Source organism: Geotrypetes seraphini, chromosome 12, assembly GCF_902459505.1.
Source record: "Geotrypetes seraphini chromosome 12, aGeoSer1.1, whole genome shotgun sequence".
Taxonomy (NCBI): Eukaryota; Metazoa; Chordata; class Amphibia; order Gymnophiona; family Dermophiidae; genus Geotrypetes; species Geotrypetes seraphini.
Window position 1 is genome coordinate 3,805,280 of NC_047095.1, and position 15,596 is coordinate 3,820,875.

General features: G+C 43.1%; 1 protein-coding gene across 4 annotated transcripts in view; it reads right to left on the reverse strand.

Moving 5' to 3' along the window:
• DENND1B (DENN domain containing 1B) overlaps nucleotides 1-15,596 on the reverse strand; it is a 454,561-nt gene that overhangs the window by 114,092 nt on the left and 324,873 nt on the right. The window lies entirely within an intron of this gene.

Genomic DNA, 15,596 nt, shown 5'->3' on the forward strand with positions numbered 1-15,596 from the left:
ACCTAGAAATACTAACTTGCAAGATCACCAATGCCCAACTAGAAGAGTCACTAATTGCAACATTATTTTATATCCCTCCCAAAAAATGGACAAACGCCAAAGAATAATTTTTCGAATTCCTTACTGTAAACACCCTAAAAAGATCGTGCAACCTACTATTGGACGACATAAACATACACCTAGAGCAAGTGGGAAAACCAGAAGTGACTGAAATCGACGCCTTCTTAACATTGCTCGATTTCCCAATGCCAGACACAGAGATAACACATGAGAAGGGGCATCAACTAGACATAGTTACCTTTTCTCAAAAGGAAACCCCCGACCCAAAGATTCAATACTATACAGGGACCTGGGAAAAATGCATTTGGTCAGACCACTATATAGGCAAGTTCAACCTACGCTGGCAAAAGAAGTCACCCCAACCTAAACACAGAAGCAAAAACACAAAAACAATAACCAGTCGTGGTATTATAAACCCAACTGAATTCTGAACTCATTATGAACTATGACCCATAACCGAGGAAATACAGGATTTCCCAAAAAGATGGGGAAAGTTCAGTAAGGAACTATTAGACCAATTGGCACCATACCAAACATACAAAAAGAAAGAGAGAGCGTTAAATGAGTAGTTCAATTCAGAACTATTAGCTTTCAAACAGGAACTAAGAAAATTGGAGAAAATCTGGAATAAAACAAAGAAAAAGACAAGACAAACTGGAAACAAAAAATGAAAAAATACAAAACTCTGATCAAAGAAAAACACACAAAACACTATGCACAGAAAATAGGTACATCAAAAATAAGAACATAAGAAGTTGCCTCCGCTGAGGCAGACCAGAGGTCCATCTCGCCCAGCGGTCCGCTCCCGCGGCGGCCCATCAGGCCCATTGCCTGAGCAATGGTCCCAGACTATCCCTATAACCTACCGCTACTCTTATCTGTACCCCTCAATTCCTTTATCCTCTAGGAACCTATCCAAAGAACTGTTCAAACTAGTAAAAACGATAACAGACACTACTCGGATCCTGAAAAAGCATGAGTGCACTCCCTCTGCTCAAACCCTAGCCAATTTCTTTAAAAATAAAATCACCGACCTAAGAGCAACAATACCTACCCAAAACCAACATAGAATTCTATTTTGGATCCCACGAACAAGAGTCCAGAGCAGACATGCTCTGGGACCGTTTCGAGTTCCCTAACTGGCATCAGTTCTTAACTGCTTACTGGACGAATGTCCCTCTAAGATCATGAAAGTTGCTCCACCTGACTTTAAAAAGGAACTATTCACTTGGCTAACAACTACTCTTACTAACGGAATATTGAATGAAGACATGGGACACATAGTGATCACACCTATCCCCAAAGATCAGAAAAACTCAATACTCAACTACATGTCTATAGCAAGCATCCCCCTATTCACTAAGCTACAGGAAGGATTAGTCAACTTGGAACTAGTGAACTACCTAGATAAATTTAACATTCTTAGTGAACATCAATCAGGTTTCAGAAAAGGATACAGCACTGAAACAGTCATAGCTTCCATCCTAAACCACCTCTATGCCCTTTTCAGCAAAGGTACAAGTGCTCTGATTTTACAACAAGACCTTAGTAATGCGTTTGATCTAGTAGACCACGAAATAATGCTACTATGCCTAGACGCAATGGGGCTCTCGGGAAAAGTAAAGAAATGATTCCAGTAATTCCTAACAAACAGATCATACTGAGTGGCCAGCGACGGGAATTACTCTAACCCATGGAAAAACCCCTCGGGGGATCCCCAAGGCTCCCCACTATCACCTACACTATTCAACATTTACATCTCATCCTTAGGCCATCTATTACAAAACTTAAACTTAAACTATTATATATATGCAGATGATATATCTATCTTAATCCCCTTAAATGACATAACAAATGAAATTATAGATCACCTTTCTCACATAATGACAGAAATCGAAAAATGGACAATCGACTTCAAACTGAAACTAAACACAGAAAACACAAAAGTCTTCCTGGTAAGCCCCAAGGACAAAATTATCAGAACATCGTTACAATTAAATGGCCATGAATACACAATCTCCAAAACCATAAAAATGCTGGGAATCACACTGTACCCACACCTAACCATGGCTGACCACATGAACTTTAGTGGTGAAAAAATGCTTTTGTACACTAAGGACTAAGGACCATTAAAAAATACTTTGACGCTACATCCTTTAGATTACTGGTATAGTCTCTGATCCTATCAATTCTGGACTACTGCAATATCATTTATCTAGGTATCCCAAAGAAAACAGTACAAAAATTAAGAATAGTACAAAACACTGCAGTTCGCTTGATCTTCGGATTGAGGAAAAACGACCACATTAGCCCTTACTACAAAAGGTTGCACTGATTGCCAATGGAGGAGCGAATACTATTCAAGTTTGCCTGTATTTGTTTCAAGCAGGTCTGTGGCCTAGCGCCTTCTTACCTACTACCACATTTCATATTACACAACCCCACACGACCAACCAGAAACTGTAACATATTTACATACCCAAAGATCACAGGCTGCAAATACAAATCCTTTTTGGACAGATCCTTCATGTTCCAAGCAAGCAAACAGCAGTCCTGGCTGGGAAATTACATTAATGGAATCAGGCTGACCTACGGCGCATTCCGGGAAGCAATTAAAACCGTATTATTTGACAAATTCATCTCCTAAACAGAAGCCTCACCACTTACTAAGTTATGTTTTTCCTCTGTCAATCTTGATGTAATATGCTGTCCTTTTATCTATTTCTTATGTAACAAGTTGTACCCTCACTTCTTGCATTCTGTAATTCGCTGATTGTCAAGCCTTCTTCGATGTGAACCGCCTAGAAGTCTTTCGACTGTGGCAGTAAAGAAGAATAAAGTTATTATTATTATAGTGTAGTGGTATCATCAGCATAGATGTAGAATATCACAATGAGACTTTGTAGTGTATTAGCCAAAGGGACTAAATATATATTGAACAGTGTTGGTGATAGAGGAGAGCCTTATGGGCCTCCACAGGAATTTGTCCATAGGGGAGAGATTTTACCTGCACTGTATCTATATATATATATATATAAAATCGGAGGTATGTATGTATGTATGTATGTGTGTGTGTATGTGCCACAATCACGCAAAAACGGCTTGACCAATTTGAACGAAACTTGGTATGCAGATCCCTCACTACCTGGGGTGATATGTTCCGGGGGTCTCGCTGCCCACCTGCTCACGTGGGCGGAGCTACAAACAGAAAATCAGATTTCACCCATTCATGTCAATGGAAAAAATGTAAAAAGCTGCCATTCTCACTGTAATTCAAAAACGGCTTGACCGATTTGAACGAAACTTGGTATGCAGATCCCTCACTACCTGGGGTGATATGTTCTGGGGGTCTCGCGGCCCACCTGCACACGTGGGCGGAGCTACAAACAGAAAATCAGATTTCACCCATTCATGTCAATGGAAAAAATGTAAAAAGCTGCCATTCTCACAGTAATTCAAAAACTGCTTGACCGATTTGAACGAAACTTGGTATGCTGATCCCTCACTACCTGGGGTGATATGTTCTTGGGGTCTCACGGCCCACCTGCACACATGGGCGGAGCTACAAACAGTAAATGAGATTTCACCCATTCATGTCAATGGAAAAAATGTAAAAAGCTGCCATTCTCACTGTAATTCAAAAACGGCTTGACCGATTTGAACGAAACTTGGTATCCAGATCCCTCACTACCTGGGGTGATATGTTCTGGGGGTCTCGCGGCCCACCTGCACACGTGGGCGGAGCTACAAACAGAAAATCAGATTTCACCCATTCATGTCAATGAAAAAAATGTAAAAAGCTGCCATTCTCACTGTAATTCAAAAACAGCTTGACCGATTTGAACGAAACTTGGTATGCAGATCCCTCACTACCTGGGGTGATATGTTCTGGGGGTCTCGCGGCCCACCTGCACACGTGGGCGGAGCTACAAACAGAAAATCAGATTTCACCCATTCATGTCAATGGAAAAAATGTAAAAAGCTGCCATTCTCACAGTAATTCAAAAACTGCTTGACCGATTTGAACGAAACTTGGTATGCTGATCCCTCACTACCTGGGGTGATATGTTCTTGGGGTCTCACGGCCCACAACTCTATGTTGCTTGCTCAAGGGTGGATTCACCCAAGAATTTATATGTTCTTGCTCCAGGAGGTGAAACTAAAAATGTTGTTTATAATCACGTTTTGCATTAGTTGTATTGTATTCATTTTGTCAAATATTTCACATTATAATTTGAATATTGTACTTTTTATTAAGCTGTAAAAAAATAATTTCATTCACCACTATAAAGTATCTTTATTTGAATCCATTTACAGTGTTATTGCTATAATTAAATACCCGTGCAATGCCGGGGCATCAGCTAGTACTTGATAAGATCTGTTTTTCAGGAAAACCTGGAACTATTTGTGTACATTACCCGTGATTCCAATTGAATTCAAGCAGCCCAACAGTAGGTCATGATCTACCAGATCGAAGGCACTGTTTAGATCTAATTGGAGAATCAGGGCACTGGTACCTAAGCTAAATAGGTTGTTTAGTTGATTAATTAATGATGCTAGTATGGTTTCTGTACTGTGACATAAATGAAATCCAGATTGGCAGTTGTGCAGGATATTAAATTTTTCTAAGTATTTGACTAATTCGTCATTTACTAATCCTTCTAATATTTTAGTAAATAGCGGGATGCTGGCTACTGGTCTGTAATTTTTTGTGCATGTAATGGGGTCTTTCGGGGTTTTTTATAATGGGGTGTGACTATAATTTGTCCTAGTTCCTGCCCAAATCAATCTTCTTGCAATTGGAAAATGACCCATTTGAAAAGGTTTGCTCTGAAGGAAAAGGGTTCATTATTCAGTATGTTGCTAGGGCAGTTGTCTAATCTACAGTGCTTTTTTGTGTATTTAGAAAAACAGTTTGCGAAAAAAGTTCCAATCAGGGGAGGCAAATTGGTCCCAGATCATATCTGCTCTAATATCATCTACTGGTCTAGTTAAATTCAGCATGTTGTTAGTCTGGCCTCCACAATAGGCTCGTAGCATGCTAACTTTGTTTTTTAAAAACTCTGTTAGTTTATCAGCAGTTGGGGGGCATTCCATATTTGTTCGTTTTTTGGAACAGGTCTTTACTGTTGGTTTTTACTTAGCCAAGTGTTTGCAAGTAGTATTTACTTTGCTTCTCCATGATCTTAGTTTTATATTCTTTAACTTTTGCTTTCCATTTGGTCTTGTCTTCATCCTTACCAGATTTAATCCAGACTTTTCCCATCTTTCATAGTACCCTTTATAGTTCCATTAATTCCTTGTCATACCAGATATTAACTGGTCTATCTTTCTTAGAATATGCTCTTTTAGTTGCTATAGTGTCTAGAATATGATCACTGAGATTGTTCCAATCATTTAAAAAAAAATTTTCTGGTCCTTCTTTAGCTTTTAATTCGTAATGTGACCAGAATTCCGTTTAGTTTACCTTGCCTCTGCTAATAGTACTAGTCCTGTCAATCTGTTTGTTATTTTTATAGCCCTGTTTATTAGAGACATCTCTGCACTTGCGTTTTGCTGCTGACACATTTGTTGGAGCTTTGGTCCTCGACCTGGCAGCTAGGCTTCAACGCTAAGAAATGCAAGATCATGCACCTCGGCAGCAGAAATCCGTGCAGAACTTACACCTTGAATGGTGAGACCTTAGCTAGAACTTCAACAGAACGAGACTTGGGAGTGATCATCAGCCCAGACATGAAAACTGCTGATCATGTGGAGAAGGCTTCATCTAAGGCAAGACAGTTGTTAGGTTGCATCCGCAGGAGTTTCGTCAGCCGGAAGCCTGAAGTCATAATGCCATTATACAGAACCATGGTGAGGCCTCATTTGGAATACTGTGTGCAATTCTGGAGACCACACTACCGAAAAGATGTGCTGAGAGTAGAGTCGGTGCAACGGATGGCCACCGGGATGGTCTCGGGGCTCAAGGACCTATCGTACGAGGAAAGGCTGAAAAATTTGCGGCTGTACTCACTTGAGGAACGTAGGGAGAGAGGAGACATGATCGAGACGTTTAAGTATATTACCAGCCGTATCGAGATGGAAGAAGAGATTCTCTTTCTCAAAGGATCCTCAGCCACAAGAGGGCATCCGCTCAAACTCAGGGGCGGGAAATTTCATGGCGACACCAGGAAATATTTCTTCACCGAGAGAGTGGTTGATCCTTGGAACGAGCTCCCGGTGCAGGTGATCGAGGCAAACAGCGTGCAAGAATTTAAGAGCAAATGGGATGCCTATGTGGGATCCCTTAGAGGGTTAAGCCAAAGGAACCTGTCATCAGGAGTGAGATCCCTAGGATAGTAGACTTGGGGGTGGGTCAGTAGAGTGGGCAGACCTGATGGGCTATGGATCTTATCTGCCGTCATCTTCTATGTTTCTATTCATGGGCTTTAGGAGAAATTTATGCCCTAACAAATGATCTTCCTGTGACTCTAAGACCTTGGAGACCAGAGGGGGCTAAACCTATCGCTCCCACACCCTCTCATGTACTCCACGGCATGTGGCTCATGGACACTCCTCAGCCAGCCTTTCAGCACAAAGCTGGCATGATACAAGGGTAGAAAGGCCTGGGGAGTCCATAGAAATCAATTATTAGCAAAATTAAAGTGTTTTGAGGCAGATATAGGCTTTTAAAATAAAATCAGGACATCCAAGTTGCTTGCGGCAGCAGCATTTTGGCACCAAAAACAGCCCGTGAGAGGTGAATCAGTGTTCCAAAAATTCAGGGAAGGGGTTTGGAGGAGGAAGTCCCAGAGACCCTCAAAACTTTGATTTTCAGGACCACCCAATGGACATAAGAACATAAGAGATGCTGCTGCTGGGTCAGACCAGTGGTCCATCGCGCCCAGCAGTCCGCTCACGCGGCGGCCCTTTTGGTCAAAGACCAGTGCCCTAACTGAGACTAGCCTTACCAGCGTATGTCCTTGTTCAGTAGGAACTTGTCTAACTTTGTCTTGAATCCCTGGAGCTGGAGGGTGTTTTCCCCTAAAGCACTGTACCCCCTAAAGTACTGTACTCACAAAACTGGAAGGTGCAATGCCTGCCTCAATTCTTTCTGCAACTGAATTATGTAGAAGATTTCTGCCTCAAACAAGCTTGTAGAATTCTCCAGGGGCTTGTCTCTTTGGGCTGCCTTTTAGTAGACCCCAAGTGTCTGAAAGCCTTGACCCCCCACTAGCTCCTCACATGCCTTGGAGGGGGACACAACTGGTACTCGCTACAGTCCTAGGACACTCAGCCTGGGTTCCAGCGCTTGAAAAATCAGGGTGAGCTGTAATCTCAGGGCTGCCTTAAAAGTAAGTGAAGTCCAGCTAGGTAGATTCCCTGTAAAAGGGTCCCCCACCCCCAACAGCTACAGCTCTCTGAACCAAGAGACTGCATCTTCTCTAAGGCAGAACTGTCTCAGGATTTCTGGGAACCTCTGTAGCACCAGGATGCCTCAAAAGTCAGATAAAAACCCCAAAATAATAAAACAGATGCAGAACAGAACAAAGACACCGTCTCTTCTCGCTTGTACAAGGAAAAACTAAGGAGCTGAGGCACTGCTCACTGACACAAGGGGGGCGAAGTTCAAAGTGTAGATTATGCCTGCTGCAATCCTCACGGATAAAGGGCAAGCCTACTGTACACTTTGCACTAGAATGGACCTTATAGTTCATATCTTGCCATCAAAGTAGTGGTGGGGAGGGGTAAAAAGGAAAACCATAAAATAAGGGAAGCCACTTTCCCCATATATAAACAAATAGCAAAAACATTAGTGAATACCTGATCAAAAAAATTTAGGGATTTGGGGATACACCCTGGTCTTTACTTTTCTTTCTTTGTTATTAAAATAATCCAAACTATTAGACCCAATGATTTTTCTTAAACTGAGTTTGGTGAGGGATTTTGTATTGTTTGGGAAAGCATGATAATTTTTTGATTATTTTGCACCTTGGAAACCTATTTAAGTATAAATAAGTACACTTATTGAGTTTTTCATAATGTTAATCCAGTTTTACTATACTGAAAACTAGGATTAAAAATAAATACTTACACTGGGTTTTACTAAATGCCGCTAGAGGTTTTTAGTATGGACTGGTGAAGTAAATGCTCTGATGCTCATAGGAATTCTATGGGCGTCAGAACATTTACCACTCTGGTCTGCGCTAAAAACCTGTAGTACCTAAGTATTTCAGGAACAGATATGTTTTTAGGTGTCTCCTAAATTCCCCATAAGTATTAGTAAGCATAAGCAATTTTTCTAGCTCTTTACCCCATAATGCTGCCTGATATGAGAAAAGATGTTGATGACGTTTTTTAAAATTTACATCCTCTAACCGGTGAGAAACAAAATTCATGTGTGAGCTTCTCTTATGTATATTGGTTGAGAAAGAGAAAAGGTCAGTTATGTATTTAGGGGCTAAACCAAATAGTACCTTAAAGCAAAAACATCCAAACTTAAACTTCACATGCGCCTCCATCGGCAACCAGTGCAGAAGTCGGTAGAAAGATGTTACATGATCAAATTTCTTCAACCCCAAAATTAGCCTGACTGCCGCATTACTAAAAGAAGCCCTAAGTTTATTGATGCACAGTGATGTTTTAGTATCAAGCGGGTATGACGAAACTACAAAAAATTTTGTTTTTTCTGAATTAAGCTTCAGTCTAAATTCAGTCATCCATTGCTCCATCAAATTTAGTACTTCTGCTGCCTTAGGAATAACTTCAGAGAGAGAGGCAGCGAATGGGATAATAATCGTAAAGTCATCTGCGTAACTAAATAATTTTATCCCCAGGTGGGACAACTGTGCACCTAATGATGACATATAAATGTTGAAAAACAATGTTAGGCATGTTCAGAAAATATTAGTCTTGGGTTTGTTTTTAATGTCATCATGTACAATTTCAGAAGCCTTGAAAATTCCTATTTGTATGTTTCTTCAAAATGGTTGTCCATTAATGATACTGCCATTCAGAAGTTCAATTTCTTCAGTATTTTTTTTTTTTTTAACAACAAAATCGCACATTTGTCAAGTTCCAATTCCATTGAAATATCCTCACTGAAAATATTGAGTAGTGACTCAAGTTCAATGCTAGATTTTCCATATAATTTATATTTTTAGCATTTTCTTGCTGGCCTTAGTCATACTCAGAAAAGATTCCATAAATAGCACTGGATAGCCCTCAAAGCTACTTGATGTCCAAAATTCAATCACTTCAGTTTTTCTCTGAGTTTAGAGGCAAATAATAACTGAATTCCAAGACCTTGACATCAAATTTAACAGAAGCATTAGGAATGCCATTCATAAAGAAAAGCCCTTCTCAGGGCTAGACGTGATTAGTGCATTGATTCTGTGTATTAAAATGCTGATCTCAAGGCTGAAGAAAAGCAGACACAGTAAGAGGAACAACACAGTCATACAACTGAAGCCAGCAGAAGATTTGCTTCATCCTGCTCCCCTTTTCTCACTCCCCTCCCCCCAAAACAAACCTCATCACATTTTAAATATTTACTGAAAATAACTTACTCTCTCAGATTCAAAGGCTGCCTTCTTAAGTAATGAAATTAAAGCATTTCTAAGGGCTGCAGAAAAAAGCTAGAATTACTTCTAAAATTTTAAAGATAAATAATACCAAGTCTAAGGATAGCTGCTAAATTTAGGGCTTCTTTTACAAAGCCATGGTAGCGATTTTGATTTTCCTGAAAGCATTCTGTGGCATCATTTTGGTTTGTCATCTGAATTACTTTCTACAACATGATATGGAACAGTGTTTTATTGAGGGTGAGGCTTGCTTAGCCACACCAGTGAACCGCTCGGCTGGACGCTGTGTGTGTGGGGGTCAGGTCAGCGCATTAGCACCCTATTCACCGCCACAATATCTAAAAGATATTCATCACCCATCCAAGACTAAAGGTAAAACAATTAGTGATGCTGTTATGTACTATTAGCTACTACAGAAAAATACAATTAAAAAAAACTACAGAAATAACCAGAACCTGAAATTCTCTCACACAGAGACCTCCGTGAATATGTTTGGACTGCAGTGTCCTTTTTGTCAAACATGCAGGGCCAAAGAGAAAACCAATCTAGTTTGCAATACCTCATTTTACAGCTTAGGAATTGTTCACATTGATAACTATAATTTAAATCCACATACCACAAGTATAATTTCAATCCACATCCACAAGTGTATTTGTTACCGTGGAGTGGCATAATCGAAAGGAACATCTAAGTCTGTTTATCTCACAAGTCGTCCAAAGTAAAAAACAGCCTAGGACACATTTTCGAAAAATACATCCCCCAATTTTTTTTTTTTAATTGTCTAACTATACGTCCTGCCGATCTGATCATCCAAGTCGCTAAATCGTCCATCTTTATACCACATTTTCGTCCAACTTTTCGTCCAAGTCAAAAACGCCTAGAACAAGCCCTGTTGGACGTGGGAGGGGTCTGCAAAGTGATGGACTGAACACCCAGACATGGCACCTAAATAGTGGGGTACCTTACAGGGCACTGCTGTGAACTTCACAAAAAGGATGCCATGTCTTCTTCTCACTACAGCTCCCTTATAGGTCTTGGTGAGTCCCCCCAAACCACCTCCAGAATCCCCTAGACCCACTTATCTACCACCCCAATAGCCCTTATAGCGGCAAGAGCCGCTTATATGCCAGTACAAAAGGGTTTTGGGGGTGTATAGGGGAGTGCACATGTTTAAGTATCAATGCAGTGATTACAGGGGCTTATGGTTATGGGTCCTCCTCTCCATGGGTCCCTAACCCACCCCCAAGACGGCTTAAGCCACCTCTGTGCTGGACGACTAGGCTTTTCTATGCCAGGCTGCCAGGTGATGATGGTCTGGAAGCTGAATTTTAAAGGTGTGATTACAATTTTTATGGGCTGGAGGGGGGGTCGGTGATCACTGGGGTAGTGTGTGGGGGTCTGTATTATATGTTTGCAGTGCTTATCTGGTGACTTTAGGTGGGTTTTTGTGACTTAGACCATGTTTTAAATGGTCTAAGTCACAACATCCATGTTCCATCGATCCTGGGCTGTATAACTTTCGGTTATACATGCTGTCTAAGCTGGCTCACATCTCGCCCATCTCCTGCCCTTGACACTCCTCCTGAAACGCCCGGTTTAGCTTTGGTCGTTCAGCGGCACTATGAAGGCCTAGATCAGGGGTCAGGAACCTATGGCTCGCGAGCCAGATGTGGCTCTTTTGATGGCTGCATCTGGCTCGTTGCCAACGTGACACTCTGACTTCCGGGGGTGGAGCCAAGGAGAGCGGCCGCACACACTATGAGCTCCTCTGCTGCAGTGGAGAAAAATTTTCTCCAAGACGTGCACGGCAGCAAAGGACACCCGAGCAGACCTACCCAGACCATCGGGGACATTCTGCCGGTCACCCGGAAGCGGGAGCCGCTGACACAGAGCTGGATCAGATCTGAGCCAGGATGGGGATAGCGATGGCCATCTTCCGACGCTCTGCACAGTTTGGCATCTCCCCCAGCTGCAGATTCTAGCCTGGACCGCAGTAAGCTATACCAGTGAAAGGGACAAGTTGTGAGTGTGCTTACTTCATTTGTTATTGCTCCAGAACCCCCCTAATCTCCCCAGTGTCTCTCTGTGACTATATGAATGCATGGGAAAGATCCTTGGCTGGGGCTTGATTGATGCATGCTGGGAAAGAAGAACATGTCTTCTTTCCGCCAAGCGCAGGCCACGCATTCCTCTGCATCGCATCCGCATCCTTGGGACCCACCCTACCTTGCCCCGCAGCATCCACGGCCAAACGGGCCTGAAGCTGCATCGTCCTTCACAGGCAGCCCCAAATCGAGGCGCCGGCTTCCCATCCCACCAGCTACACCCACAATTGGCTACCCTGCCTTCATTACCTCTGCCCTGCCCCACAGACCATTACCTGGGGTGGTATCCTCCACACCTCAGTCAGCTAGCTAATTGCAGAAACCCTTTTATTGAAGAAGATGGCTAAAAGAAAAAAAAAATGAGGAGTATTGTACTTTTCAGCAGGAATGGGCAGAAGAATTCACCTTTGTGGAGAGAGCAGGTTCTGCAATGTGTCTAATATGCAATGATAAAATTGCATCGATGAAACGGTCAAATATAAAGCGGCACTTCGACACATGCCATACTACATTTGCATCGAAATATCCTGCGGGGGACAGCAGGAAGAAAGCATGTCAAGAGCTACTGTGCAGAGTGCAAGCTAGTCAGCAGCAACTCCATGATTGGACCCAACAAGGTGACTGGAATTCAGCTAGCTTTGCTGATGCTTTAGCAATTGTGAGAAACAGAAAGCCATTCACAGATGGGGAGTATGTCAAAACATTCATGCTTGATGTTGCCAATGAACTTTGTGATAACTTTTCGGATAAAGACAAGATAATCAAACAAATAAAAGACATGCCTCTGTCGGCAAGAACTGTTTACGATCGTACCATCATGATGGCAAATCAAACTGAGGCAACACAAGTGAAGAACATAAATGCAGCACCATTCTTTTCTCTCACTTTGGATGAGTCAATTGACGTAAGCCATTTATCCCAGTTCAGCGTGATTGCAAGGTATGCTATCAGTGACACACTACATGAGGAAAGTCTTGCTGTTTTGCCTATGAAAGGGACAACAAGAGGGGAGGATTTATTCAAGTCTTTCACTGAGCTCGCTAAAAACAAAATCTACCGATGGATAAACTTATTTTGGTGTGTACTGATGGTGCTCCGTGCATGGTGGAGAAAAACAGAGGATTCGTAGCGCTTCTTCGTGAACATGAAAAGAGACCCATCCTAAGTTTTCACTGCATCCTACATCAGGAGGCGCTTTGTGCTCAGATGTGTGGCGAGCAGCTTGGTGAGGTGATGTCGCTGGTCATTCAGGTGGTCAACTTTATTGTTGCCCGAGCTTTAAATGATCGCCAGTTTAAAACACTGCTGGATGAAGTTGGGAATAATTATCCTGGTCTGCTTCTGCACAGCAATGTGCATTGGTTGTCAAGAGGGAAGGTGCTCAGCCGTTTCACAGCTTGTCTGACAGAAATCCGGACTTTAGCTAACACTGAGTGGCTCCTGAAGTTCTACTATCTCGTGGACATGACTGAACATCTGAACCAGCTCAATGTGAAAATGCAAGGCGTTGGAAATGCAGTCTTATCCCTTCAACAAGCAGTGTTTGCATTTGAAACAAGCTAGAACTCTTCATCACCGACATTGAAACAGGTCATTTACTACACTTTGAAAAACTGGGAGAGTTTAAAGATGCATGCACAGCAAGTGACCCTGCTCAACATCTTGATCTTCAGCAGCTAGCGGGCTTCATATCTAATCTCCTGCAGTCATTCAAAGCGCGCTTTGGAGAATTTTGTGAGCGCACTCGTCTTTTTAAAAGTTCATCACCCATCCACACGAGTGTGCAGTGGACAGCGCCCATGTCCCCGGTGTCTCCGTCAGAGATTTTGAGCTCCAAGCTGCTGACCTGAAGGCCTCAGACATGTGGGTGAATAAGTTTAAGTCACTGAATGAAGATTTGGAAAGACTTGTACGACAGCAAGCAGAGTTGGCGAGCAAACACAAGTGGGGAGAAATGAAAAAACTTCAACCCAAAGACCAGCTGATTGTCAAAACTTGGAACGCGCTTCCCGTCACATACCACACACTGCAGCATGTGAGCATTGCTGTACTGACAATGTTTGGCTCTACGTATGCATTTGAGCAGTCTTTCTCACATCTAAAGAACATTAAGACCAACCTACGATCACGTTTAACGGATGAAAGTCTCAACGCCTGCATGAAACTGAACCTCACCACGTATCAACCAGACTATAAAGCCATCAGCAAAACCATACAGCACCAGAAGTCACATTACTGGTAAGAAATACTTTATTCTTCATTGGTTAGGAACAGCATAACAACGTTATTAAAAAGAATTCAGAGACTTATTGTACTTTAAAAGTGTTGGTCTTACATAAAATGCACACATTTACCTGTATTTTGTTTTAAACATATTATATGGCTCTCACGGAAATACATTTTAAAATATGTCATGTTTATGGCTCTCTCAGCCAAAAAGGATCCTGACCCCTGGCCTAGATCGTTTCAAAATACATCCAAAACCCGTTACAGTAACCTTTATCTCTTTCTCTCTCTGAGAGATACCACGTGCCTATCCCAGGCCCTCTTGAATTCATACACAGTCTCTGTTTCCACCACCTCTTCCAGGAGACTGTTCCATGCATCTACCACCCTTTCCGCAAAAAAGTATTTCCTCAGATTACTCCAGAGCCTATCACCTCTTAACTTCATCATATGCCCTCTCATTGCAGTTTCCTTTCAAATGAAAGAGACTCGACTCATGCACATTTATATTATGTATGTTACATTATGGTTGTTATATACTAATATAATAAACTAGTATTTTAGCCCGTTACATTAAAGGGTGCTAGATTATATGTCTGTTTGTCTTTATTTCTGTCTCTCTCTCCCTCCCTCCCGCTGTCTTTCTTTCTGTCTGTCTCTGTCCCTGGCCCCCTTTATCTGTCTGTCTTTCTGTGTATCTCCCTGCCCCTGAGTCTTTCTTCTTTTCTTTCTGTCTCCCTTCCTCCCACTGTCTGTCTGTCTGTCTCTCTCCCTGCCTCCTATGCAGCAGCATTTCTCTCCCATCACTTCCCTGTGCAGCAGCCAAAGCAGCATTCCCTTCCCCTCCATTTCCCTCCCCTCACACCACTTCCCTATGCAGCAGCAGTAGCGTTTCCTCTACTCCCCTATCCCTTCCCACGGTTTGTCCGGCTCCCTTAGTCCCTTACCACCTCCCCCTTCCCTTCCCGCAGTCCCGACTACGAATCTGGCGATTCCAGCAGTGTGTGCAGTAGTCTTCACACGCTGCTTCGGCTCCTTCTACTGCCCTGATTTACTCTGGCATGTCCCTGATGACATCATCAGAGACGCGGCAAAGCAAATCAGGGCAGTAGAAGGGCCCGAAGCAGCGTGTGAAGACGGCTGCACACGCTGCTGGAATCGCCAGGTTCGTAGTCGGGACCGCGAGAAGGGAAGGGAAGGGGGGTGTGGCAAAGGACTCGGTCCCGGGCGGTGGGATCAGCGCAAGAGCCAGGGCGGAAAGTTGCTGGGCTCCTCGGGTCTGTCGCAGAGGCCGGTCCGGCTCCATTTCTCGGTTTGTCCCGGGGAGGGGTGGGGCAGGAGGCGCTCTTTGTGCCTCAGCCCTTCGGAGGGTGCGTGTGAGTAGCTGGGAGGCCTAGGCGGTGACAGGGGCTGCGGCGGCCATCTCCGAGTGACACCAACTCTCGCTTCTCCTTTTCTGTCACTCCCGGACCGCTGCCCTCTGACAACTATGGTATACTTTTATTTTCCCCCTCTGTGGCTGCCTCTAAATGTCCCTCCGCCGAACGCGCCGCGTCTCTAGCACACCTTCGGATACGTAGTAAGCGCGCATGCGCACTCTTGCTGGCACATCCCGACAGATCAGATCTCAGGGAACACGCGG